Genomic DNA, 27,757 nt, shown 5'->3' with positions numbered 1-27,757 from the left:
TCGTGAAGACCTTAGTGGGGACGGGCTGCTGCAGACTTCAGCCAAGGCCTGTGGAGCGGAAGGATCTACACAGCAATGGAAAGCCAACCATTTCTTGGAGTGTTGGAGAGAGGAGGCTCTGAATGGCTGGCAGACTCACTGGGGAGAAATACGTATTAAACCAATTCATTCTCTCTCTTTCACTCTCTCTTTCACACACACACACGACATTATTGAGAAGGGAGGAAATATTCTGGTAGACTGGAACACATCCCAGGCCCCTCCATGATTTATTTCAAAGATGAGAATCCTACCTTGGGTCTGCATAATTATGTCAAAAGAATTAAAGAAGAGAAAGAACAGGAGAAACAAATGACAACAGTATTCACTAGAAAAATGTCCCAAAAGGCAGATGAAGTCATGACCACGCTCACAGATGTGGAATCAAAGAAATTAACAGAATAATCACTTTGTTAAAATTACAGCTCAGAAGAGAGGAAGGGGTAAGAAGAGACAACAATGATAAGCTGGCAGGGATCAGGGGAAAAGGCCAAAGCGATGGCTATTATAACAAGCAGGGAACAGTTAATGGGCATTAACACTGCAGGCAGCACAGGGGACAGGGTCTGAGGAGCTTGAGAAAAATGAAATGGGAATTAACAAAGACTTCAGGAATTCAACAGAAAAATACTAGAAAGACAGAGAAGATCTAAAATACACGAAATCAATGCCCCTGGAATAGAGAATTGAAATAAAGGAGTGGAACATGTTTAAAGTTATGAATTTCCAGAAATAAAAAAAGTCTTGTCTCCAGGGGTTAAAAGAGCACCTTTATCCAGGAGCCTCTAGAGCGGCGATGTGTAATCTTTTGGCCTCCCTGGGCCACACCGGAAGATAAATTGTCTTGAGTCACACAAAAAATATACTAACACTCATGATAGCTGATGAGCTGAAAACAAAAAATTACAAAAAAAAAAAACACCTCATAATATTTTTAGAAAGTTTACAAATTTATGTTGAAAAGATATCTGTATTCCCATGTTCACTGCAGCAGTATTCACAATAGCCAAAATACAAAATCAACCTAAGAGTCCATAAGACAGAAACGGCTAAGGAAAATGTGGCACACACACAATGGAATACTATTCAGCCATGAAAAAGAAGGAAATCCTATTGTGATAACATATATGAAGCTGGAGAAAGTTATGTAAAGTGAAATGAGTCAAGCACAGAAAAACAAAAACCTCATATTTATCTCACTCTAAAATGATTGAACTCATAGAAATAGAGAACAAAATAGTAGTTACCAGGGGCTAGGGAGCGAGAGGATGAGGAGAAGACAGTCAAAGAGCACAAAGCTGCACATAGAGAGGATTAAATGAAAATCATGTATGTTAATTGTCTTGATTCAATCCTTCCCACCATATAGACACAACAGTAATACATATTACATAAATATGTACCCCATAATTATGTAAGGTTAACTTTGTCCCAACATTTTTTTAAATATTACTGGGCCTCAGCCTTCTCCTTGGAAACACATCAAGCCAGAAAAGAGAAGAATAACATCCACACAGTTCTCAAGGATGGCAAACATGTCCAACCAGAGGCACATAGTCCGGCTGGGCTCAGGGCTGGCAGTGAACAATTTCAGGACTTAGACCAAAGTGACTATGGAAGATTCTGATGTCTCTGTCAAGAGTCAGAAGAACAGAAGCACAGCTATCCGCCTTCTAAACACTTGCTTCAAAATCACTCCATGTAGTTGTGTCCTAAAACTGCCAGTGCCCAGCCCAGTGCAGCCCAGTGAAGCAGATGCTAAGGGCAGCCTCTGCTGCCTAAGTGGTTCTCATGGCTTCTAAACAGAACAAGCTCCTGCTTCCATTAGTAAGCTCAATTCAAAAAAAAAAAAAAAAAAGAAAAAAAAACCCACAAGGAAAAGCTCCAGCTGAGAACAGTGCCTCTGCATCCCAGCTGTAGGTTAGGATGACCCAGGGTGCTCTTTTCCCAGCCCTAACACTCAGAATCTCTAGGGGATGGGCCCAGGCATCAGTATTCCTTGTAACACTCTCTAGAGAGCCTAGTATACAGCCATGATAGATAAGCAGTTCCTCTAGAATTATCTAGAATTATCACCTCCATGTGGAAGGTTCTGGGGTTCAAACAGAGCTGACTGCTGAAGTGAGCAGCAGCCCAGGCTCCCAAATGGGCCCACAGAGCGGAGCACAACATTCCCCGATTCATGTGGGTCTATAAAGAAGTCATATGAAAGGCATCATTCACGAAAACATTTTCAGTGAATGAAAATGTTGACTCCATTTTTAGACATATCAATTTTGTTAAGACAATAATTGGGGAAGAAGAATCTTGATCGTGCCTTTTGTGGTAAGTGGAGTCTGAGTGCTGGTCGTGGGGGGAAGCTCCCCTAGGAGAGGAGCACGTGACTGCACTTCCTGGAGTCAGGCTGAATCATGAAAGGAAGTCCTATAATTCACAAGCCCCTCAAAACGACTTCTCTTGTGGTGTTTTATCTCTACTGAAATTAAGCAGCACAGGAACTCCAGAGTCAGGCCAGCCACACATCTCTGCCCCAGCGCCCAGAGTGAGGCAAGGCTGGAGCCCAGGGGTCGGTGGCAGGACCCAGCCTGGGGGTCCCCAGGGGTGCCGCTACTTGATCCCTTTCTCTGCCCAATGGGGTGCTTCAGGATGCTCCCCTCTCAGCCCATCTTGATTACTTACAAAATGAGCAAATGGAAGGCATTCTCAGAAACAAACATCTTGTTTCTTAGACTTGAAAGTACAGACCAGGGCCAGTTGCTTGGCATTCTATTTTTTTGTTTTGCCTTCATGAGAAACACGTTCCCTTTCTCATCTACTTTTCAAAATGGACAAATCCATCACAGTTTCAATGAAACTATGTTGGATTTTTTTTAACTGAAGAGAAAGAAACCAGGACAAAGGCTTTCTCCCTTCCCTGAAAACCCTCTTGAACAAAAAACTAGTTTGTTCTTTCAGAAACTATTCTGAATCAAGAGTGTTTATTCCAAGGATATGTGACTTTGTAGCTTTCTCCCAGGCTGTGTGACCATTTAGAGGACTCTGCAAGAAAATAACTGGAAACCACGTCAGTTCCTGGTGACTGAGCAGTAACATCATAGTGTGTGTGTGTGCACGTGCGTTGTGTTGTGTAGGTGAACGTTACAGCCTTGAGGATGAAGGGCCAGGCCAGAACCCCATGGACAAGACTCATGGTCTCATGTTTAAGGAGAGGATACTCCTGGTGCCCTCATCAGTTCCCAGGATCAGATCCTCCTAAGAAGATTGGGAGCTGCAAGTATCAACATGTGGAATAGTGGCAAGAATTACCGTGCATTCAGACAAGGCGTGGCACTGACAGCTGGGAAAGGAGAGAGGAGGGTGGAAGCCCATGTCCTTCCTGGGCTCCTCAGGGGTTGGCCTGAGAGCAGCTTGGTGTCCGGCTGACCTTGCTGCAACAATGGAAATACCTGCTCTACTCTGTCTGACACAGACCTACCACCCACATGTGGCAACTGGCCCTTGAAAGATGGCCAGGGTGACTGAGAACTGAATTTTAAATGAAATCTAACATTTATTTTAAATGGTTTTACGAAATTGAACAGTCAATGGCCGCACATGGCTAGTGGCTCCGTACTGAACATCCTCAGCAGGGATGACAGAGCCCAACCTGATGAGCTGCATCTTATAAACACAGTACTAGGATCAGAGCGTGTGATCCTGGTACATCTTCCTTTCAGAAACTCCTTCTACCTGGGCCAAACTTGAAAGCTCTGGGTTTTCTTTTTATGATGGGGGTGACACATTTTTCTCTGACTATCTAGCTGACTATATCCGAGTCATATCTTATATATTAAAATATGAGAAATAACTTTAAGAGTACCCACAGGGCCGGGCACGGTGGCTCACGCCTGTAATTCCAGCACTTTGGGAGGCCGAGGCAGGTGGATCACGAGGTCAAGAGCTCGAGACCATCCTGGTCAACATGGTGAAACCCCGTCTCTACTAAAAATACAAAAATTAGTTGGGCATGGTGGCGTGTGCCTGTAATCCCAGCTACTCGGGAGGCTGAGGCAGGAGAATTGCCTGAACCCAGGAGGCGGAGGTTGCGGTGAGCCGAGATCACGCAATTGCACTCCAGCCTGGGTAACAAGAGCGAAACTCCGTCTCAAAAAAAAAAAAAGAGTACCCACAATATGCAAAGAGGGTGTCATGCTGGGAGCAGAATATACAAAACTCTCCAGGGCATGGTATACAAAACTCTCCAACTAGACATTTTGAAAGCACAAGGGCCAAAGTCATGCAACGAAGTCTTTTAGAGCTTTTGAATAAGATGCCACCCAGGGGAAGTGACCTTGTCTAGTGACTGGGGATGTGAAAGCGGAGGACAATGCATCCCCATGTGTTGCTTAGTAAACCCAGCAGGGCCCTAAACACACGATTAGGATCTAGATACAACTTATTTGTCTATGATACTGTTGGGCAAGAGTCCCTCTGTTTCTGTGACCCTCTCATAAAATCTTTTTGGTTGTAAAAGAACCCTCTCTTCAATTCCCTGGTAACCAGTAGCTATGTGTCCTGACATCCTGCATTCAACCTGAACATTTGGCAGAGGGCCTGTTCTTTGCCAGCCAGTCTGATTGGTGTTTTGCATAGAGCATCTCTGAGCTTGATCACAACCCAAGGGTTATATATTTGTAACATTATTTTGGAGACGGGTAGTACCAGCTGCCAGCAGTTTCAAGTGAAGGATGGAATCTAGACCCTGGGGCCTGGTCTGCTTCTAACAACCACTCTGTCCCCAGAGAGGGATTAGGAGCCACTTCTTGGAACTGGACATTTATAGGTCAAAGCCACAATTCTAGAGGTTTTATTATAAAGTATAAACACAGGGGCAGGTGATGAGTCCAGGGGCTCTCCTGGGCGAGTATGGCACAGTGTGGGTGGAGGCAGCTGCGGTGGGGAGGGAGCAGCAGCAGCCCATCCCCTAATGACCAGCAAGAGCAGCCCTTCAGGTCACCATCAGCTGCAGTCAGTGAGGCCCAGAAGCCAAGCCACAGACACCAAGAAACCATGGCCCAAGCTCTCAACCAGGAGCGAAATTGCTTACAGCCTTCTCATGAGAAAAAAAAACATTTCACAGGAAGCATGCAGATGACAAATGGTCTGAGAGAATCAAGCACAGTGGGCTAAGAATAATGTTAAAAAAAAATCTTAAAGACCAAAACCATTCAAATCATCTTGTGTAGAAAATGGTACAGGTGGGTTTTCCTATCTGACCAGTGCCCACATTCTTCCTCTGAGGATTATTTCATGTGTCTTCGCCTCCTGCAAGTCTTACTTGTATGCTGAGAACACGCCAACATTCTTACTCTTCCACCCTCCTCTGAAAATTCTGCAGAATGGCAGAGCTCAGGAGAATATAAGTTCCCATGGAAAGGAGTGTTTGCAACAGAAAAACACACACTCTCTCTCTCTCAATCTCACACACACACACACACATACACACACACACATATCAAATGGGGAGGGGCCACTCTGGCCTGCCAGTGTCTTTGCAGTCAAAGGCACACACAGCTGCCATTATACACAGCTGCCATTATACCCAACATATCAATAAAGCCCAATTTGGTGAAAACCCTGTCAGCCTTTAAAGATGTGTTTGTGTGCCATAAAATCCTACTAACTAGCTGTCAAACAGTGGACCTCAATCCTGGCTGCTGCCCTGGGTGAGGGGGAGTAGGAATGGCTTTAAGGCAGGCTGCACACCAGAGCACCCCAGTCTCCTTGGAGGTGGCCTGGGCTTTAGGACCTGAGTGACAGAGGGTGTAAGTATGTTTGAGATCATGGCTATACACCTTTGGGCGAGCTGTTGAACCTCTCAAAGCCTCGCTCTTCATTGGAGGACAGAATGGTGCCAATAGTCATGATGCATGATGTGTTTCTAAGTTACTTCTCTTCCTGGTCTCATCCTACTCACTCTTTTCTCCCAAGCAAACCTTATTATCATCATTTTTCTTAATTGAAAAAAATACGCACTCATGATCATTGTAAATACTGCATGCACACCAAAATAGGCGGGATAAAAATACAAATTTCACCTTTTTTTGAAACCTATTCTACTCCCTCCTCCAAATAACTTCTGCTCTTAATTTGGTGCCTACAATTCTAGGTCATGCTACATATTTACACATACATATGTACACACTGGACACATTTGTATAGGCAGACACGCATCTATACATAGTAAACAACAATCCAACATCGCTTAAATTATTATGTGCGTGCGTGAGTTTTTTATTTATTATTTCTTTACTTATTATAATTATCATTATTGAGACAGGGTCTTGCTCTGCCACCCAGGCTGGAGTGCAGTGGCATGATCTTGGCTCACTGAAGCCTTGACCTCTTGGACTCAAGCGATCCTCCCACCTCAGCCCCTCAAGTAGCTGGGACTACAGGTGCACACCACCACTCTAGGCTATTTTTTTTTTTTTTTTGGTATTTTTCATAGAGGTGGGGTTTTTCCGTGTTGCCCAGGCTGGTTTCAAGCTCCTGAGCACAAGTGATCCGCCCACCTCGGCTTCTCAAAGTGCTGGCATGAGCCATTGCACCCCACCCAGCATGAGTTTTTTAAACAAATATAATATGTTACATCTTGCTTTTTCACTAGTATAACCTGGACATCTTTATATTTGGTATATGACAACTCCGCATTTTTTAGAAGCCTGCATAGGATTCCCATATATAAATCAACTGCACTTCCCTTAGTGATATTTCTTTTCCTTTTTTTTTTTTGCAATTATAAAATATAACGTTGCAATGAATTACTATATGCATATATATTTCTCTACTTTTGTCAATTTATATGTGTAATAGGTTCCTAAAAGTGAAATTGTTAAGTCAAAGCACTTGTGTTTTAAATTTTAAAAGATATTACCAAATGGTCAGTGCCCGCCTATATTTTTTCTTATTAATTAGACTCACTGCATATAAAAGCTATTGATGCTTTACAACAAGCATTGAAATAATATATATCTTACCATTTTTCATTTATTTATATACTTTTTCATTATTCCAGGGATTTGCGTAAAATTTTAGGAAATCATACTCATCAATCTTATGATGAGTATGATTATAAATTCATATGTTTTATCAGATTTAGACAGGCCTCTTCACAATCATTTTAAAACTCACCTAAGTTTTCTTTTAATAGTTTTATGATTTCAATGCTATATTTTTATTTTTTGTTCAGTTTGGAATTTATTTTGCTATAAAGAGCAAAGTTTTGGTTTTTTTTTCCAAACAATCTGCGGTTTTCCCAAGACCATTCATCCACGGCCCTACACTTTCCCTGCCTGGTGTGGAAAGCCTCCCTTACCCTCACGCCTGCGTGTTATCTGGGCCTGGGGCTCCACTCCCCACAGCAGCTTCACCTTACAATTTTGTGGAGTTTGTCTTCCTTAACACCTTTATCTTACATTTCTTCCCTGAGTCTTCTCATAAGTCTCTCTCTCTAAGTTTTTATAATCTAAAGTTTTTGTAAATCTAAAAAGGCGATGCGTTGGGCTGTTCAAGCCATGCATGCAGTACACGGTGCTTTGTTATGAAAGCCAAATCTGACTGATACTCCAATTCCACCATAACAGACATTGACACAGCTTCCCGGGTATTCTTAGAAGAGATAATATCTGGGGAATACTTTACACATAAGTCTTTGCGGACACTGCTGGCTTCTTTGGGGATATCATCCCTCACAAATACTTGCCTTTCTGTCTTCCTTCTAGCATCAGTCCTTCTCCCCAGCTGCCAACCTGCCTTTCCTTGACCAAATCACTGAAGTCTCACCTACCTCACCAACATTTCTATAACAGGAGGGAAAGGGAACTGAAATCTGTCCACACCCCCACTTGTATTCCAAGCCTTCCTGACACCTCGTACTTCCCCTCCCAACCCTCACGACAACAACAGGCAGGAAGCAGCAGTTCTGCCTCAGAGGGGGACAGACACCAACAGGGAGGTCAGATGCAGGAACCACAGGGACACTCGCTGCTCGGGGCTTGGCGCTCACTTCACACGTGGCTCTAGTTCACTCTGGGTAGTAAATTTATCTCTGTGGAAGGAAGGCATGCATAAAAGCTTCAGCTGTTCTCACATGAACCTCTCATTGGTTTGAGATTGTGTCTAATTCCTATTGTATGTGCTTAACTTCTCAATGCAAAGGCTACAAAGATCGTAATAAGTTTTGTATAAACATCGGTAAAGAGTAAAATCGGCACATCTAACACTGAGCCTGTGTCCTCCCCCTGCCTCGCCAGGCTTTCCTGAGCTGCTGACAGGACTGCAAACCTGCCCATCACTTAGGCTGGCAGCAGATCCCCTTTTACACCTTATTAGAGTAGCAGATAAGGATTCTGGTTCTGGATTAGACATGTCTAGGTTCAAGAGTTCTAATCTCAGCAGCATCGCTTAGTAGTTGGACAAATCCCTTCGCCTTTCTGAGCCCATTTCTAATCAGGTTGAACTAGATCCTATGCATATTTAAACAGGCTTCTAAGAAATCTATGAATTTGGACCCTCAGTGTCCTAATAAGCAGGACAGACTTCATGACGGAGCTACATGACCACCAGAACCAATTTGGGGAACCTAACACCGAGGCCTGCGATGCAGCCTGCTCTAGCCAGGCTCTTCCCCCTCGTCCTCACTGTGACTTCCTTCACGTAGCCATGACCATCAGCTGATTGGTGTTGCTAACAAAAAGGAAGTGGTGGCCTTCCACCTCAAGCATATGCATGGCTGTAAGTGCAGAGAAGGGGAAGAAACAACATTAAAAACAATATTACGGAAAATGAAGTCATGGCATGCTGAGGACCTGGGGAGATATTCCATGAGTAGCTTGACAATGAATGCTGTCCTCGAAAGGCATGAAGCAAGACAGGCTCACACTGATGGGGGGCAATCACAGCCCTCAATGCAGGCAGGCAGCAGTGTGGGGGTTCAAGGTGGGAGAAGACCAGTGGTGGAGTGTCTTAGAAGTGACGGAGACCTGAGGGAGGAATAGGCAGGAGCAGGAGGAGAAGGGAAAAGTAGATGCTCTCCAGCTCCAAGCAAGTGGCAGAAGCCCCTTGCAGGAAAGGATATGTGTGTGGCTTCGTTTGAACAGGGAAGGCATGGCCACATCCACAAAGAACAGTGGGTTCCTGCCACCCTCACACCACACACACCAGTTATGAGCCCATCCTGCCCGGTGCACATCCAGGTCTTGCCCTCCTCCTATCTGATGCGGGATAGGCTGCAAGAATGCAGTCTTAAAACACTGACACCTAGGGTACCTAAAAAAAGACCGGCACGCACCTGGAAATGCCCAGTACATCAGGAAAGCTGACACCAGGAGAGAGAGGCACCAAGCATGCAAACAGATGACTTGATGCCTGAGGAGACAGGGGTAATGGTGGACTCAAACAAGTAATAAAATACACAGGAACCTAATACATCACTTAACAAAATCCCAAAGAAGTAACTACATTCCTTGGAAATTAACCACGAAATAATCACAGGAAAACCAAGTGGATGGACTGAAGAACAGGATGGAGAGGGATGAGGGACTTTCTTGAGATAAAGATTAACCTGATGGTTTCATGAAAACACAGTGCAAATGGCAAAGGAGAGGGAAGAATGAAAAGAAAAAGTGCATTCACTACAGCCCTGTGTATAATATCAAAATTTAGAAAGACTTTGACATGCTATTCTGGACTGTCATAATAAAATATAATAATCACTGAATATGGAGACCTCCTGCACCCCAACATATTGTTAATAAAGTTCTAGAGTGATAAAGGTATTAAGACATACACACCCCACTATTATATCTTCTGAAGATATGCACATACACACATGAATTCACTTTAGAAAGGACGAAAGATAGAAGAGAAGCCCCAGCTGCTCTCACACAGTGGGACTGGGGTGGGGCTGGGACTGAGCGTGGAGGCTGAGAAGGGCTTTTCTGTTGCTCGCTGTATCTGAATCCTGTACGAAAGGATATGCACTCGTGTATCAGTTATGCGATTGGAAAGAGGATATGCAACTCTTCTAAAAGAAAATATTAGAAAGTTCTCCCATCTTGGAGGTCAGAGAAAATAACTTTGGCAATTGTAGGTGCTCGTCTGAAACCTGCCTGGATGTGCCCTCCCTCCAACACTGCAGGGCAGGTTCCCAGTCAGCCCGCCTGGGAGAGGCTCTGACAGTTATGTCAGTTTTAACCACACACCAGCTACCTGGCACTGCAGGCACATCTCTGTTAGGTATCACAGCGCAGCCCTCTGTGACTGCTCCATTGACAAAGCCTTCAAGAATAGCTTACAAATAAAGAAGGGGGATTTGGACCCCATGGGGCCTCAGACCCTTACTCTCAACTACTATCTACAAAAATATTCCATAAATGTGACTTTGAGGCACTGTATCAACCAAATAGTTCATATATTGTTAGCATTTCAGATGAAAACGATCACAACATTCTGCCTCTACCAAGCAAAGCCTAAGGAGCTTTTAAAGGGGCAGCAAGAGGTCACACAGTGTTTCCCAAAGAGGCTACAGCAGAGCTGGTCCTGAAAGCCTAAATAAAACTGCACAGCAGGGTCACGGAAGCGTAGGACCACTGGCTGAGACTGGTCCTCTCGGAGAACCTCTGTGCACATCACCTGCACGAAGGCTCTGAAGATGCTCATGATATTTATCCCTGCTTGCTGTACTTTAGTCCACCCAGCATTTCTCACGCTTACTTGAGCAAGCTTCCCAGGGAATTCCACTTAGCGTTGCACAGTGTCCACTTCAGGAATCAATCAAGGAAATCGAGGAGAAGGCCAGCAATCTGCTTGAGGTCTCGTGGGATCTCCATGTCCCCAAAAATAAACATTCTCATCACTCAGATAATAAAATGGCAGGGTCGTATCAAAACCAAAAGTGACATTGACACTGATGTAAAACGTAGATGCTGTTAAAGTAGAGTTAAAAATCATCTTTCATTAGTGATTCATAATGCACCCTGATGGCAAAAATCATAGAAGTTCTATGCTGCAATAAATAAATAACCATAGAAATCAAAAGCTCTGGAGAAATGTTTTCAGTAATGATGACAGTGGATTTACAACAGGTAAAATGTAGGTGAATGTTGATAAAAGGCATTGGTACAACATAGGGTATGACAAACAATTTACAGAAAACATATTTGGTCAACAAATATTCCCCATAGGGCCAGGCACAGTGGCTCATGCCTATAATCCCAGCACTGTGGGAGGCTGAGGCAAGAGGATTGCTTGAGCCAAGGAGCTCAAGACCACCCTGGGGAACATAGAGAGAGCCCATCTTTACAAAAAAAAAAAATACACACCGAATACCACCCCAGATATTCTTCAGGTATTACTATATGTATAGTTTTAAGACTGAGGAGCAACTGTCAGACTAGAACAAAAGATGGAAGTTTCCAGAAAAAAAGAAAGAAAAATGGAACTGTGAGATTACGTGGCATATCTGACCCCGTAGAAAATTGTGTCAATTGGCACAGTACAAACTAAGAAAACACAAAAACAAAGCAAGGGTTTGCCCCAGAAAAAGCAAAAAGGGGAACAAGAAAGAAAATGAACTGATATGCCTTGCTTTAGCAGTGAACTATATTTATATAACTATAATAAGTAAACACCAAATAACTTCTTAAACTCAAATGAGAGAATATTTATCCTGGGACAGTGTGGAAAGGAGTGGAAGGTGATGGTGGTACAGGACTGCCAAGTCCTCAGTTCTCAGTGTCAACAAACACAGTCTAAAATTAGTACACCAAAAATAAAATTGCAAATATGCCAATCGTAAGGAAATAATGAGAATTCTAGAGGAAATAACTCAAAGCAGTACCAGAGGATGGGAAGAATGAAAAGAGGAAAGCATTACAAATGAAAATCAAGCAAAAAGAGAAACTAACTTAGGTCACACCAAACATTTTCATGTCAACTCAGCAGGAACTGATAGATGTCATATTAATAAATTACCAGGTTGACCAAGGTAAAATAAGGATTTATCGGTTAAGAGAAACCAATGGAGGGGAAAAATGAAAGGTCACATGTTGAACATTCAAATGCTACTTATAGTCAGGCAAAGTATACCTAAGTAAAGTAATATTTAAACTAAATCTCTGCCCTTGGCCCTCCCCCTGTTGACTTTACATTCTCTCCCCAATTAACAGTATCCAGGTCGACAGCCTCCCTCACCCGGACTCCAGTCCAGGCTGCCTGGATGGACCTGCAGCTTGCCTACGTGGTTTTCACTTGGGTCAAGATATCTCCCACTCTGCACCCAGCCTAGAAGTCCACTGTCTCCCCACACTTGTGCTCCCTTCCAGCGCTCCAGGACAGCAGTGACTGTAAGCGCCTTTCCAGCTCAGAGCCAGGATCCCAGTTTCAGAGCTAGACACCTCTGAGCAGAGACAGGAAAGCTCACGTACTCCTCAGTAATCTAGTCATTATCACCTTCTTAACTGTCTTTTCTTGTTCCACCACCATCTGCCTTTGGCCAGCTGCCAGGAATCAACACGTGGTTTCCCAGAAAGAAAAGAATCAAGGGAGTCATTTTTGATTTGTTAAACTTACTATAACCTAAACAAAATATGCTGATTTTGGGTATCTTTGGTCTTGGCTAAATTCAACTGTCTTTAAGATTCCAGTTTAACCACCTTTTAAGAGACATAGGGCAAAACTTACACAAGTGGATTCATAAAGGAAAAAATTTCAAATGGATTAAAGGTAATATTTGGTCAGATAAAATTATAAGCAAATAGAAAATTTCCCGGATAACAACATATCAAAATGAATTAACTTTCCTAAAATCCAGTCAGACTAGTTCTTAAAATATCTTCCCACAATCCTTCAGTAGAAAAACCTTTTTTCCTAGGGTTCAAATCCAACCTGTCCAAGTCTAAGTAGTAGAGGATAAGAAACAAATCAGGCAATCTGATTACAATCTCTCATTAGGACTCTGCCTTCTGATTTTAGTTCTTTAGAAGAAAAAGTAATGTTCAACATGTAGCCTTTTGAAACAAATTCTACCCCAAAGGCCTAAATTTTTGTTTTTTCTCCACTAAACCAGTCCAGAAGTTGTGGAAAATGTTAAAACCTGCAAAGCAAGAGTAGAAAAGTCAGGGGGTAGTTGGAAAAAACGTCTACACAGGGAAAGTTGAGAAAGTAAAAATTAGCCATCACTTAGGTGTAGATAACTGACACAAACCCAGCTGGTTGCAAAGTTAACAGCAAATAATATTTCTTCCATGGACAGACTGCAGCTGTAAAGGGTGACAGTAAGCCCTTTTGTGAGTAACTTCTCTCTTTCTCTAAAATTGCAGACTGTCAGAAACTCTGCCGTTTGAAATTATATTACAAAGATGAAACATCCGCTCTTACTTGAAGGACCTTTATTTTGATCGATATGATTGAAAATTCAGTAAAATCTTGCTATTTTAGACTCCCTTAAGGGAGAGGAACTGCCCTTCTAATTACTGGAAAGTGTGAAGTATTGAGCAATATGAATGCACTTTGCTTTCAAAAGCAAACCATAGTTCAGTGGAGGCTAATACAGACTCAGTACATCATCTCCGCTCTAAAAAGCTCTGAAAACAAGCCTTTTTTTTTTTTTTTTTTTTTTTTTTTTTTTGGTGAATTTTAGAGAAGCTCTTGTAGTGATAACACCTGCTCTAAACAGACACACAGCTATTTATAGTCTTCATTTATTCCACTTAGTGAGAATATGCATGTTGTTAAATGTGAAAGTGCAGAAATATTAATGCATGGAATTACAGGATTCTCTCCAGACTACACTGGAATGGCAAGTAATCGGCAGCATCAACATGCATGTTTACCTCCCTAAATTCTGAGCCATGTCTTTCTCAATCCTAAAATCTAGATTCTATATTTTAATTCCAAATTCTGAAAAAGCTTGAATTCCAAAATACACTTTGGCACAAGCATTCTGGATAATAACCACGGGCAAACAATGTGCTAAATAAGTGAAGTTCTACTCAGAAGTCTTCAGTTTAAAAAACAGAGTGATTAGACCTGCATTTAGAATATAAATGGCGGCCTAACAAAGATCAAGGTGAATCATTTCTCAAGTGCAAATCTAGCAATAAAATAATGTTTCTACCAATTTCATCTCTCAGGAAAGGTAAAGACCTAAAGTATATACCCCATCTTTATCCTAGCTTAAAGCATTCTGGTTATTAAGACTATTCTAAAATCCTATTTTATATTTCACTTCAAATACAGAGGCTTTTAAGAAAAATCTTCCCACAATCCCTCAATAGAAAAAATCTCTTTTTTCCTAGTGTTCAAATCCAACCTGTTCAAATCCAAGGAAGAAGAGTAAGAGGATAAGACACAAATCAAGCAATTTGATTATAATCTCTCATTCAAATACACTTCAAAGTGCACTTCAAATACAGGGGGTAAGACAAATAAGTTTCTGTTTTAATGCAAGATTTTTATAAATACATTAAAAGTGCCATTCAGGTAGAACAAAATGATTTGATAAAATAATTTTTACTGACAAAGATTTCTCACTTAAAACACTTAATAATTTACATGTATTTAAGTCTTTTAGCTCAAATGTAATTCTATCTATGCACTGCTCGGACTTTCATTGGGGAGAAGGACATCAATGTATTCAGTTGCATTCAGTTAAAATGCTCCCTGTGTAAAGGCAATGAATTTGTCCCTACTAAGACGAAGTCAGATGCTAGAATCAATTCAATTTCTTCCAGGAACTCTCAGGGATTAAATGATTCCTTTTTTATTTTTTAATATGAAGAATCAGATATGGCATATCTCCAACTCCTTGTTTTACTACAGCCTGCAATGCTTTGAAGGTTAAAAAAAAGAAGAAAAAGAAAAACTTCCAGTCAACAGTTCTACTCGAGTTCAACTCAATCTTTGGTAAGTCAGGCAAAACGCATAAAATATTTTGCAACAGCGTTTCCAACGTAAAAAAAAGATTCAAACTCTCACTTCTCCAATTGTCTTTCTAGTCCCTGGACATTGAAAAAACCAAAGAATCGATCGCATTTGTAAAGTTTTCAGGTGGGCTTAAGCTTTTGGAGCTATATTGCCAAAAACAAACAAAAACAAACCCAAAAAACAAAGAATCACCCTACCTCTTAACTCAAGTTTACATTTTACTACGTAAAACTTTCTTGCTCTCCAGGTTCGTTGGCTAAGTAAATTACTTGGTAATGAAAATGTACTCACCAGAGTAATTATGCTAAATTTTAGTAGTGGTTCAGAAAGTTTGGTGTCTGAATGCAACTGCCGTTTCTTTCTGTAGTAAAACATTTGTCTCAGCTTATAAGACGTCTGGACATTTCTACATTGAGTCACTTTGATCAATACTGCGGCATTTCCCCATGGACTGGTGTAAATGGCAAAAGGACAATGTTCTAGCTCCAAGATCGAAGTCCTGGCTCTGTGCCTCATCCCAGCCTCCCGTGTCCCCGGGCGGGGCCGCGACCGCACTTTCCGCGCTCCCTGTGGGCCTGGGCGCGCCGGGGTCGGGTCACTTTCCGCAGGTTCAGACCCCTGTCCCCTCCGCCCAGGCCCGGGCCCCTCTCTCCCGGCGCAGCTTCTGGATGCCGAGCGCTGGCAGGTTCAGGAGCCAGGCTGGCGGAACCCACCATATTTATTCACGTGGTTTCGGCACTTTTCCCTCCGCGGTGAAGGCCCTGCGGGCACCTGCCCGGTGTGACTGGGCACACGAGAAAGGTAGAACAAGAAAGGGCGTGAACGCGGCGCGTCGTCCCCCGAAACCCCCTCCGCTCACCAGAAAATTCGCACCGGGGAGGCGACGCGGCCACACCTACCTGCGCCAGGTGAGGCGAGGGCGGGCGCTTGGGCGCAGCCGGGGCTCAGCCGGGGCGCAGCGGGGGCCGCCAGCTCTTCCTCGCTCTTCTGCCGCTGGGGTGGCCTCAGCCGCCGGGCCGCGGCGCTTCCTCATTTCGGGCAACTTCCTTAACGCGCCCGGGCAGGCGGCCCGCACTTCCTCCCAATGTCGCGCCCCGCCGCCTGGCCCGCCCTGCTGACCGCGCCCGTGCGCCCGGAGCTGGGCGGGCATGGGCTGGAGCGCTGGGCCGCCCGCGGGATCCGCCCAGGCGGCACCGGCAGAGGAATCCAGGTGCGGCGCGCCGCTCTCCTCCCGCCGGGCGAGGGCCCTTCGCAGGCAGGGAAGGTGGCACTGCCCGCGACCCGGACCGCAGCGGTTGCCCTCCTCCCCGCCAGCGCGGTGGCTTCTCTTACTGCCCAGGACCCACGAACACTCAGCGGCCCTTTCCATTTGCTGTGCAGCGCTGGGGTAGAGACTCCACTGCAGGGCATAGTCCCTGGAGGGGGTATCTGGGTCACCAAGCCAATGGGCTCCAAGCCATCGTGCTGGAGCACTCAGGAGGTCGGGGCAGTGCTCAGAGGGGCCGCGTAGGTGAACAACAGACTTCACGGAGCACTCGTGGGCAATGGAGCGCGCTGCTTCTGAGGGCTTATTGCTAAAGACTGCTTTCTTCGTACCACGGCGGCTCTGACGTCTACAACCAAATAAATTAAACATAATCCTTTCCTATAGTCCTAAAAATGGTGTTGACATACCTGCCTGATACCCTTCCCTCAACTCATCCTCCTTTTCCTGTTGGACATTCCTCTTTAAAGTGTTCCCACAAAAACGGTATCCAGACCTTCTTGATAAAACCGATTGGCAGTGTCTGTTTTAAAAAGCTTCACCCTGAGCCGAAATGCGAGAAGCAAAATAAAATATGTATAACGTGCTGCATTGTGATTGCCATGGAGAAATTATAGGCATGGGACTGTTTATATTTGATGGAGCCCTCAGCCTTTTCTGCTTCCAGTGTTATTAGATTTTAAATCATTTTTGCAATTAATTCTTTAAACCTGTTAAAAGAAAACTTCAGCTAAATTAGATTTAAATCAGTTTATTTGAGAAATGAATCATTTGGGAATGGGACAGCTTCCAGAATCACAGCAGATTCCGAGACTCCAGGGATGCCTCATGATCCGAACAAATTTATAGACAAAAAAAAATAGGAAGATATGAACAGAAATCAGAAGTGAGTTAGAGAAACAGCTGAATTGGTTACAAGTTGGCATTTGCCGTGTTTGAACACTTAGCAGTTTATGAGTGCTTGAAGTATGGCCGCTGGGACTGGCTAAGTCTCAGCTGTTGTTACAGGCCCTATACTCCTACTAAGTTAGATTTTCAATCTTGTCTGCCTATTAAAGCTAGGTTACAGTTCAGCCACAAGGACCCAAATATAGAAAAGTATGGAGTCCTTCTCAGGCCGTATTTAGTTTGCTTTAACAATTCCCCTTCTTTTGGTCATTTTCCCAATTCAGAGAAATTGGCCAAAACTTTAGCATTGATGTCACTATCACCATTGTAAATGTATCTATATGGTCTTGAAACCCACTGGGAAACAGTAGAATAGTGGGTTTTGCAAGGAGGGAACAGGGAGTAGTTAGAGGGTAGCTCCTTATGCTGGAACATTCTGTTTGCAGGGAAAAACAAAACCTGGTCTGTTCTGGGCACATTTAGCACAAACGACTCCATTTTGGTTTGGTTTGGTCTGTTGGGGACTAGTTCATGAGCTCAGTCCAAAACAATGGCCTCCCATAATTCTGTTTAATAAAATTCCCCCTTTTTGTTCAGGTTCTCACTTAGGTGAAAGTTTGACCAAAATATGCTGAGGAAAATCATCATGTCATTCATAGATTATGGTGTCCTCATAGTTGCATATTTCTTTCAGCTTTTGCTATTCCAGTTGAAGAAAGGCCATTTGGCATTCTAGAGATGGCTGTGTGCAAACATTTAAAACCTTTGAGAGAATGCAGTGCACCAGGGAGATTGTGACTACCAGGAGGATAATACCAAGAGTTTGGAATATGCTCCTTACCCAGGATCCCCATAAGCCAAATCACCTAAAATCAAACAAATCAAAGAATTAGCTAGATAAAGAGTGTACCTACTTAACTAGGTGGTCTTTTCATTTATCCCCTACAACTGAATCTGTATAATACCCAATGTATTTCTCCATAGACCACAAGTGCCTGTAGCCACATAGATACTTCTCTGTTTAGCCAATTCTACTATTTAGCACAACTTTCACAAAAGAATTTAAAATCTGTGTGTAACCATAGCCTTTACAATAGATCTGCTAAGGGCCTGTCATGAGAGATACATTTCTAATCATTGCCTCTTTTCCTTCAAACCATGGAAAAAGAACCTAACAAATGATGCCCCCCCCCTTTTTTTTTTTTTTGAGATGGGGTCTCACTCTGTTGCCCAGGCTGGAGTGCAGTGGTGCAATCTCCACCCATTGCACTCTGCCTCCTTGGTTCAAGCAATTTTCCTGCCTCAGCATCCTGAGTAGCTGGAATTGCAGGTGCACACCACCATGCCCAGCTAATGTCTGTATTTTTAGTAGAGATGTGGTTTCACCGTATCAGCCAAGCTTGTCTCGATCTCCTGACTTCAGGTAATCCATCTGCCTTGGCCTCCCAAAATGCTGGGATTACAGGCGTGAGCCATCACACCCAGTCAAATGATGCCTTTTAGAAGAGTGAAGGCCTTCTGGCAATGTTCTCTTTGACCCATGATGTGGGTTAAGAGAAGTGAATTACTGTTTTGTTTCTGACAGATTATTAGGCAATGTATATGCCATTAAAATTTCTCACCTGCATGGGGCCTTCATCTTTTATCTATCAAAGTATAAGGTTATCCATGTATAAGGCTGGCTGAAAAAAATCTTCACAAATAAAAGTATACCCCATAAGTACACACAACAGACCCTATTTTATTTCTATTATTCATAAACAAGGAAAAATGATTCAAAGATAAGAGTTTTATGATAGTAGAAGCCTTGATCCATGACCTTGGGAAAAGCTGCTCATACCAAGGATGCCATCTTCTTCTCAGGAGAAATTTCCCTGCTTAGCTTTACCCTAAGGGTTCCAGTGGGTATGCAGTTCCAAGAGTATGGAGGGACCTTTCTCAGTTGTGAGATTATGAGCCCAAAGTTAAAGGTCCCGAAGTTTTTCTATAGTGTGGATGGCAAGGACAGTCTTTCTCTGATGTTCTCAGAAGATCCAATCTTTGGCGTCTAGATTGTAAAAGGGTTGATTGTCCTCAGTGAACCATAAAAAGCTTTCTTTACCAGGTGAAAATACACTGTAGCATAATAATCTACTGTTATAACATCAGCCCCCTTGCATGGGAGAGCTTTTATACAACCAAAAACATGCACTGAAAATGACAATTGAATAGAAATCCCTTTATAAAATGTTTAAACGGCCCATCAGGTAACCAAATATACCTGAAGCTTTGATTGTCTTCCCAGGAATATGAATGTAACACACCAAACATTGGTTATAAACTTTATTAAGTCACCACATCGATATATTTGATTTGAATTATTTTATCTTTTCCATGGTGAGTCATGGATTGCAGAACGTTTAATAACAATAAGGACTCTGGAAAGACAAGGTAGCTGTCTGGGTTCTCCATGAGTCCATGCTTAACACTGGACTTCTGTCCTCTCAAATACCAGTTGTTTCTCCAAATTAGGTGCATAGCACTGGTAACTGATGGGTTATCATAGGTAATTTAACTTAGACCATGGAGTTCATTAAAATTGTATATCTAAACAGTTTTAGTATTCACTCATTTAGCATGAAAATCTGGCATGGAATTGTCTTGGTATTTAATTAATTTTTGTTCTACTTGGGTTAGCAGTTTTATAAGCCAGTCAGTCTTTTTATGAAAGTTTCAGGAATTCTTACACAGTTTAATTCTTGTGAAATTAGGGAATTCTCACCCATGATATGATGTTAAAGTAATTAGAAACTTGTATTCAAGAGTGCTTTTCAGGGTCCTTTCCATCCTTTCATGAACCTCCTAAAAGATGCCATATTCTAGGATTTTGCATGCTTGTGAAGTTTCCAGAAACTGCATCAGTATTATGCAATTAACTGTGGAAATGACTTTAAATAATCATAGTTAAAGACATAATTGATAAGGAAACTTGGTCATTTCTGTGGTCTACAATAACAACATATTAATAATAACTATAATAATGATTGATAGCATTTACTGAGACACATAAGAAGTTTAGAAATCCCACACAATTTTGGAACATATTGATAACATATACTAAAATATAATCTGAAGAAGGTTAAACATTATCCTTTATTATGACAATGCTTCCCATGTAAATGAACATGTCAAACAGCTCTATTTACCTCTTTTGGATGTTTCAGGGACCCTCTGCAGCCTCCCAAAGTTACAGGTCACAAAAGACAATTTTGAAGCTGAAATTTTACTTTGGAAAGCATGTTAAATATGTTAAATGTTTTAAACACTTGATATTATGAAGTAGAATTACAGGTTGCGATGTCATTCATTTAGTCAAAATGATGACTCAAAAATTTTTAAAAGGCAAAATCTTTACTGAATGATAGAGGCAAGACTTAGCTTTCCAAACAATGTCTCTTATCTTTCACTTCTTTTTTCAGTAATTTATTCAAAATACAAACAAAAAAATCTGTTATTATCCTTTCATATTATAGGAAAATCTTGCTCAAGAAAGAAAACCAAATTTCACCACCGTATTAGTGTTCTGTTAATGTCAACCCCAATTTTTTTTTTTTGAGACAGAGTCTTGCTGTGTCACCCAGGCTGGAGTGCAGTGATATGATCTCAGCTCACTGCAACCTGTGCCTCTTGGGTTCAAGTGATTCTCCTGCCTCAGCCTCCCAAGTAGGTGGGACTACAGGTGCGTGCCACCGCACCTGGCTAATTTTTGTATTTTTAGTAGAGATGGGGTTTTGCCATGTTAGCTAAGCTGGTCTTCAACTCCTGAGCTCAAGTGATCCATCCGCCTTGGCCTCCCAAAATTCTGGGATTACAGGCATGAGCCACATGCCCAGCCCCAATTTTTAATAAAACCTTATAGACAAGTCTATCAATCTAAATTAGTTTGACTATAAGGTGAAAGCTTCATAAACATTTTGTAACCGTTTATAATTTTTGTGAAAGAGCAGATTAGTGCTCTAAGAAAAACCTATTGTGCTTTTATTCTAATGTTCAATTTACAGAAAAACTTTATAATACCCCTTTAACTTTTCCAATGTCCCCACAGAATTTCTTTTTGTAAGATTAATTTGTCATGAACCTTCCACAGCATGTTCAAACCTTTAGCTTTATCTTATCTAATTTAAAACAATCTTTTACCTGATAAACTAGGCAAAAATTTACATTCCCATGCCTTCTTATAATCTTTTACCAAAAACACATTTAACTTTTCTCACACACCTTGCATGTAAAATTATGTTTTCAGTAGTCTCGATCACATGTGATAATGGAATCTCTTAGCAACTTTTACGTTTACTGCATAAACTTCCTTTTATGAATACTTTCATAACTTAGACCATATATGACATGCGTCAACTTTCTGACTTGTCCTAAACATCCCTCTTTTTAAACAACCAGTTATTTTACTTTAGGCCAAGAATTTACTATACAAGATTATTTCTTCTATAAAATCTGTTTCTTTATAACCTTCTTTGCATAGCTAGGGAGCATGGCTAATTCCACATGTCCCCAGGCCTTATCTAGAATTTAATGCTCCAAAATAGGTAAACTGAACAATTTTCAAAAGTCAGATAAGCAGTTAGCAAACCTAAATCTGACCTGCATAATTTAGACCAAATGTTTATATTTTGCTAATAATCTTTAAAGTTGTTTTTATTTCCCAAAGATTACTAAAGTTATGTGAACTAAAAGATATTTCAGTTTTTATTTTTCTTTCAAGATATTTGATTTAAGCACTTATTTTTCTTTATGCCAGTTAATTAGAGCTCTTTTATATAAACATCACACACACAACACATATGTGATTACACGCACAGATGTAACAAGGTCCATTAATTGCAATATTTTTTATTTACCAGTTTCTAGATTCCTTAATTGGTTACTGGCTTTAGGGTGGAGTCCTTTTAAATCTCTTATTACTTGACTTTAGCCACACCAAACTGCCAATATTTCTGGCTTTTGAACTTTACCAAAGGTAACCTCCCAGGTGCTCAGAGAAAGGAAAATTCAAGGTGGTTTGTGAGGGGAAAGAGAATCAACAAACAGTAAAGGTCATGTAGATACCAAACCAGAGAGGACTCATTCCCTAAGCTGGGAATCAAATCCCAGCTGCCACTATAAAAGGACAAAACTTTAGCTACTGAGTTACAGCACTAGGAAGTCTCCATTGCCCTTCCCAGGATTCTAGAGTAGTTAATTTTGAGCATAGTCTTTACTCAAGATAATTTTTAGAGCTAATTATGACACCAGCCCTAAAATTCCTGTTCCCTGGGTGGAGACCAAGAGAAAGTACTGCCATGTGGTCATAAGGCCAACCTCCCAAAGACATAACTGACCAGCTTGCTGTGCCATCTTGAACAGTAGGCTCATAGGTGTCCCTATGCCCTCATTTTATCCTAAGTTACTCCTCTTTATGAGAGAAAGATACAGAAAGATGAATTCATAGCACAAAGTACACCAGATTCACTAAAGCTTAAGACTAGCCTCAGAATTCTTTTTTGTGTTAATCAAAACTTTACAGAGGAGATAAGCAGTGGTTTTTATTATTTATTCAAACAGTTTGCACAGAGAGAGACAGAGGCCAGAAGTCTGACTGGTAAGAAATTCTTACCTTTTTGCTGGCATGCCAGGTTTCTGGGTTCCCTTTCCATAGTGAGCAGCCCTAGTGACCCAGTTCACCATACCATAGCCCTGGGGACCAAGCTGCGACACTAAAGAAAATCTTTTTTTTTTTTTTTTTTAATGCACTTTAGTGCACTGGTATTCATTTGGAACATTCCTCTATAAGTTATCTTTAGTAACATTTGCCATTTCTCTAAGATTTGCTGCTTTCTGGGTCTAATGTATAAGCTGGAAGGAACTCAGTTTTCCAGAAATTAAGTATTCCATTTTTACCTAAAATATTGACTTTGCTCTCAGGTTTCCTTGATTACTTTAGCCAGCAATTTTTCCTACCTAAGCATGCAAGAAAAATGAAACAAAGGGGGTAGAACACAAAAATCCCTGCGAATTTCCAAAAGCCGAATTTTACAACCCTTGCAATATTACCATTTACTACCTGTTTCTTTTTGACCCAGTCAGATGTAAGAGGCCTCTAACTGAATCCAAGCCAGTTAATTACCAGATCAAATCCTATCCTAGATCCAGTCCAGTTTCTGTCATGATTTCCAAACCCAGTTTGGAACAGAAATTTGCTTGAAGAAACCTGGAGAGCTCAAAACACAAATCTATGGTAATCCAAAATTTGAGAGAGAATTAATTACCACAATCCCAGCTGCTGTGAGAGATCAAAGGACACAAGCAGGTCCTGTAGGTACCTTGCTTGTTCACTTACTTCTCCTAGGGGTTGTTAGAAGCTCTACTTTGGGCCCCATTTCTGACACCATCTATTAAAAGAAAAACCTCAGCCTAATCAAATTTAACGCAGTATAATTGAGCAATGAATGATTAATGAATTGGGCAGCGCCCAGAATCACAGCAGATTCAGAGACTTCAGGGATGTCTCATGGTCAGAACAAATTTATAGACAAAAAAAGGGAAGTGACGTATAGAAATCAAAGGTGAGGTAGAGAAACAGCTGGATTGGTTACACGTTGGCATTTGCCTTATTTGAACAGTTTGAACACTCAGCAGTGTATGAGTGGTTGAAGTATGGCCACTGGAATTGGCCAGAACTCAGCTCTTGTTATAGGCACAAACTCCTAAATTGGTTTCCAATCTTGTCTGCCTATTAAGCTAGGTTACAGTTTATTCACAAAGACTCAAATATCGAATATGGAGTCCTTTTCAGGTCATACTTAGGTTGCTTTAACAAAACTAAATGGAAGATTTCTATTATGGTTATATTTGCTTATCATTGGACTTCATTTTGCTTCAATTAGCTGACAAAATAGCCATTGTTCCTGAGATGGAGGCTGCAGAATGTCTACAGGTGGTTTTCAGAGTTGGCAATGTTGTTGGAGATGGGCACTGGGGGACTAGTGTATAAAAAGGCCTAAAGGCTGGTCATGGTGACTCAGGCCCATAATCCCAGCACTTTGGTAGTCTGAGGCGGTTGGATCATGAGGTCAGGAGTTCAAGACCAGCCTGGCGAACATGGTGAAACCCCATCTCTACTAAAAATACAAAAAATTAACCAGGTGTGGTGGTGTGCATCTGTAATCCTAGCTACCCTGGAGGCTGAGGCAGGAGAATGGCTTGAAACCAGGAGGCAGAGGTTGTGGTGTGGGCATCACGCCACTGCACTCTAGCCTAGGCAACAGAAAGACTCCGTCTCAAAACAAAAAAAAAGTGCATATATTTGTTTTCTTATTCTGCTATGTTAATTTCAACATGTGAAGTCTCTTCATGCCTATTTACGTCGTCTAAATGTTTCTACTGGTTCTTGCTTAGGGTGTTGTTTCTTTGTGCACTTGGTAATTGTCAGTTTGTGCTGCTATGAAAGAATCTTTGAGGCTGGGTAATTTATAAAGAAAAGCGGTTTGTTTGGCTCCTGGTCTGCAGACTATACAAGAAGTATGGCACCAGCATCTGCTTCTGGGGAAGGCTTCAGGCAGCTTCCATACATGACAGAAGGCAAAGGGGAGCCCATGTATACAGAGATAACATGGCCAGAGAGGGAGGAAGAGAGAGAGGAGGGAAGTGCCAAGGTCTTTTTAGCAACCAGCTCTCGAGAAAACCATTACAGCAACAATTCTCATTCCCAGGGCAAGACACCCCCCAGGACCCAGACACCTCCCACCAGGCCTCACCTCCAACACTGGGGTTCAAATTTCAACATGAGACTTGGCGGGGCCGAACAAACCACAGCCAAAGCAGTTATATCTGACTACGAGCCGTTAATTGTCCTTGAAAAAGTATTTGTGGGGATTAGTTCAGGCTAGGAGGAAGGTGTTTGAAGAGAATTTGCCTTTGCTTCTTTCAGATGTCCAGGGTATAACTAGTCTTTGGAAAATTTAAGGTAAATTCTTCATTTATGATTTTTGGACCATCTATGTGATATAAATTTGGGCTGTAAATTGGTGCACAATTTTGGTCAACTTGTACTTACAGTTTCTCAGGGGGGATTTTTTTTCCTTTCCTTCTCTGCACTTCCTTTCACATTTTCCAATTCTTGAAGTCTGCGTTTCTTGTATGCGTGTCTTTCTCTTCCTTAGTTTACTCCTTCATTTTGGTGACACAATCCCTGCCCCCAGTAGTTCTTTGAGAAATGAAAGTAGATATTTTTAAGACCATTTATATCTAAAATATCAAACTTCAAGTTGATCGATGGCTTGGATTATATAGTATTCTAGTTTAGAAGTTTTGTTTTTCACAATTTTTAAGTCATTATTCTATTATCTTCTTGCTTCAAGTGTCACACTTGACAAATCCAAACAATTCTGATTTTTTAAATCTCTTATTTCTACTTTGACGGTAGTTAGATCTTCTATTTGTCCACAGTGTTTTGAAATTAATGATATATGATAATGATATGAGGGCTACAGGACCAAATTATTCTTTATTATCAGCACGATGCAAGCTTATTGTAAAATATTGAATTATTTTTTAGTTACAAATCAAAAAATACGCATTTTATTTATGAGAAGTTTTCTTCAATTGTTTTGTTGATGATTTCCTTCCTTTCACATTTCCATTTTGCCTTTCTGGAACTGTTATATTTGGCTGTTGGGGCTTTGTCTTTGTGGTATAGTCTTATGGGCTTTCACTGTTATTTTTATAGTATACTATTTTAAAAATGGTATTGCTGAGCCAAATGTTATGCACCTTTTAAATTTTTAAATGTAATTTTTTGTTTGTAAGCAAGCTGTAACAATTTGCACTTTCCCTATGAGAAGTCTCACCTCTTCACACATTTCAAGAACTGAGAGTTTTTGTGATATGATGGATGAATGGGAATATCTCCATTTTCTGTTTGCATTTCTCAACCCATAGGGAGACTGAGTATCTTTTCATGCATTTTTGAACATTTTCAGTCCTTTTATAAATTGCTTGTTTATAACCTATGCTCATTTTCCTACTTGGTGGCTAATTGATTCCTTATCCATTTATAGGAGCTTCTTCATGTGAAAGGTACAATCTCTTATCACGCTTGTAGATGCATTCTGCATTTCCCTGATTTTTGGCTTTGTTATGCTATTGTATGACATATACAAGCTTTGGGTTTTATGCAATTAACTATAATTTTACAATCTCTCTGTTTTTCATATATCTTTTTAAAAATGCCTATATGAAAATTGCTAAGAGAATAGATCTTAAGTGTTCTCAAAACACACACACACGCACGATAACTATTTGAGGTAATGGATATGTTAAGTAGCTTGATTATGGTAATCACTTTACAATGTGTATATATCAAAACATCACATTGTATTCTGTAAACATATAAAACTTTTATCTGTCTACTACGTTTCAATAAAGCTGAAAAAATTTAAAATAAAATAAACTTCAGCACTTAAACTTAACCTTGCCAATAAAAATAAACCATTTTTAAAATGTCTTGCCCTTTCAGTCTCTTATATTTTATTCTGTTTATATTCTTTAACTTTTTTTATACCTAGATTTTTCCTTTGGGATTTATTTTAACTTTGTATATAGCATGACATATGTAACTAACTTGGTTTTCTTCCAGGTGGATACACATGATTATCCCAATTTTAATAAACAATCATTTTTCCCACTAAATGGAAGTGCCAGTTTTCTCATACATTGATTGTAGTGCTTCATCATATATTGTACCTATTTTGAATTCTAATCTTTTTCTATTGACCAGTTTGCTTTTCTTTGGACCTAAGCATCGTTTTAAAAATAGCAACTATTGAAAGGCAATGTCAAAAGAATTAAGAGCTGGGAGAAAATGTTGGAGAAAACACATCTGTTAAAGGCTTGTTATCCAAAATACATGAAGAGCTCTTATAATTCAAAAATAAGATAAACAATCTGATCAAAAAATGGGCCAAACACCTTAAGAGACAGCTCACCAAAGAAGATATACAGATGGCAAATAAGTATATGAAAAGATGTTTCACATCATGTATCATCAGGGAAATGCAAATGAAAACAGTGAGCTATCAGGATGACAAAAATCCAGAACACTTACTGCACGGAACACTAGTGAGAATGTGGAACAATAGAAATTCTCATTCATTACTGCTATGAATGCAAGATGCTACAGCCACTGTGGAGGACAGTTTGGCAATTTCTTACAAAACTAAACATCCTCTTACTACATAATCCAGTAATTGTGCTTCTTGGTATTTACCCAAATACCAATATAATACTGGATGGACTCTGTCAAGCAGAGATCCCACATGCTGCATCTGTCAATGCTCTCCAGTTTCAGGGTGTTATTCTGTTGTTGTATTGCAGTGACATCAAGGTGGGCACATTGTTTCCCGTTGAAACCTTATGTTCACACAAAAACCTGCGCACAAATATTTACACCAGCTTTATTTACTAAATTTATCACCAAAACTTAGACACAAAAAAGATGTCATTTGGTAAGTGAATGGATATGTAACCTGTGGTACATCAGTGTAATAGCAAATTATTCCACACTAAAAT

General features: G+C 41.0%; 1 protein-coding gene across 5 annotated transcripts in view; it reads right to left on the bottom strand.

The window, feature by feature from the left end:
• The window catches only part of SYK (spleen associated tyrosine kinase), an 80,429-nt gene extending 64,388 nt beyond the window's left edge, over positions 1-16,041 (bottom strand). For 4 of the 5 annotated variants that reach the window (XM_032260448.1, XM_032260451.1, XM_032260449.1 and 1 more), the window contains exon 1: positions 15,906-16,041. The gene's annotated coding sequence lies outside the window, so the exon portion shown is untranslated. The remainder of the gene's footprint in view (positions 1-15,905) is intronic. The other variant, XM_032260442.1, reaches the window with a different exon arrangement.
• Between the last annotated feature and the right edge of the window lie 11,716 nt (positions 16,042-27,757).

Source organism: Sapajus apella, unplaced genomic scaffold (genome assembly GCF_009761245.1).
Source record: "Sapajus apella isolate SASKATOON/1434 unplaced genomic scaffold, GSC_monkey_1.0 scaffold118, whole genome shotgun sequence".
In the NCBI taxonomy this organism is placed as follows: Eukaryota; Metazoa; Chordata; class Mammalia; order Primates; family Cebidae; genus Sapajus; species Sapajus apella.
Note: the sequence above shows the minus strand (reverse complement) of the source record. Positions and strands in the feature narration are given on the sequence as shown.